Source organism: Galeopterus variegatus, unplaced genomic scaffold, assembly GCF_000696425.1.
Source record: "Galeopterus variegatus unplaced genomic scaffold, G_variegatus-3.0.2 Scaffold3807, whole genome shotgun sequence".
In the NCBI taxonomy this organism is placed as follows: Eukaryota; Metazoa; Chordata; class Mammalia; order Dermoptera; family Cynocephalidae; genus Galeopterus; species Galeopterus variegatus.
Window position 1 is genome coordinate 97906 of NW_007729918.1, and position 1605 is coordinate 99510.

A 1605-nucleotide genomic window follows, 5' to 3' on the forward strand; every position below is an offset into this window, starting at 1 on the left:
TGGGGGATCAAATTTCCATGAATTCTGGGTGGACAGTATATCCAAACTCCATCGTTCTGCCCCTGGCCTCCCAAAACTCATGTTCCTCTCACATACAAAATGCAATCATTCCATCCCAATAGTCCCAAAAGTCTTAGCTTGCTCCAGCACCAACTTAAAAGTCCAAAGTCCAGAGTCTCATCTGAGACCAAAGGCTAAATTCCTTCCAGCTGTGAACCTGTAAAAATCAAAACCAAACTTATCTACTGCCAAGATATAATGGAGGAACAGATACTGGGTATACATTCCCATTCCAAAAGGGAAGAATAGGCCAGAAGAAAGGAAAAACAGGCCCCAAACAAGTCCGAAACCCAGCAGGACAGACATTAAGTCTTAAAGCTCCAAAATAATCTTCTTTGACTCCAAGTCCTGAATCCTGGGCACAATTGGGCATCCTGGCTCCCAAAGGTTTGGGCAGCCTCACTCCCACAGCTCTGCCAGGTACAGCCCAGTGGGCTGTGCTGGTGCCTGTGTGGCTTTTCCAGGCTGGTGTTGCATGTTACCAGTGACCCTGTAGTTTGGGGATCCTGGTGGCAGCCCTGCTGCTTTGGCTCTAGTAGACATTTCCCTGGTGGGGGTCTCAGTGGGGGCCCTGACCCCACTTTTCTGCTCAGCATTGCTCTAGCTGATGGCCTCTGTGATGGCTCTGCCCCTTCGGCAAGTCTCTGCCTGGGCCCCCAGGCTTTTCCATACATCTTCTGGAATCTGGGAGGAGGCTGCCACACCACCACTGCTCTCACATCCTGCAGACCTGCAGACTTAACAGGACGTGGACACCACTGAGGTTTCAGGCTTCTACTCTCCAGGGCTGCTGCACAAACCACACTTGGGGCCATTTGAGGCTGGGCTGTCAGCCCAGCCAGAGCAGCTGGGATGCAGAGAGCAGGTCCTGAGGGGAGCTGCACCCAGGTTTGTCCTCTGGGACAACTCAGTCCTTCTGGGCCTCAGGGCCTGTGATGGGTGGGGCACCCTTCCAGACTTCTCAAATGCCTTTAGGGCTTTTTTCTCATTGTCCTGGCTATTAGTATCTGGCTGCCTCACCACCAAGATAATGTCTTTAGCAACCAGTTTATCTGCTTGACCGTTGCATTTTTATCCAGCTCTCCACCTCTCTACTGCATGGCCAGGCTGCAAATTTTCCACATCTTTATGCTCTGCTTCCCTTTTAAATTCTGTCTTTACATCATGCCTTTGCTGCCATAACTCAGAATAGGCTATTAAAAGTAACCTGCACCTTCCTTAATGCTTTGCTGCTTGGAAATTTTTTTCTGCCACACATTCTGGTTCACAACTCTTAAGTCCTACCTTCCACAAACTCCAAGGGCATGGACACAATGCAGCCAAGTTCCTTGCTGTCATGTAGCAAGGATGATCTTTTGTGCAATTCCTGATAAGTTCCTCATTTCTGTTTGAGACCTCCTCATAAGCATGGTCTTTACTGTCCACATTTCTATCAGCATTCTGGTCACAACCATTTAACCAATCTCTAAAATGTTCCAAACTTTCTCTCATCATTTTGTCTTCTTCTAAGTCCTCCAAACTCCTCCAATCTTTGTCTATTATCCA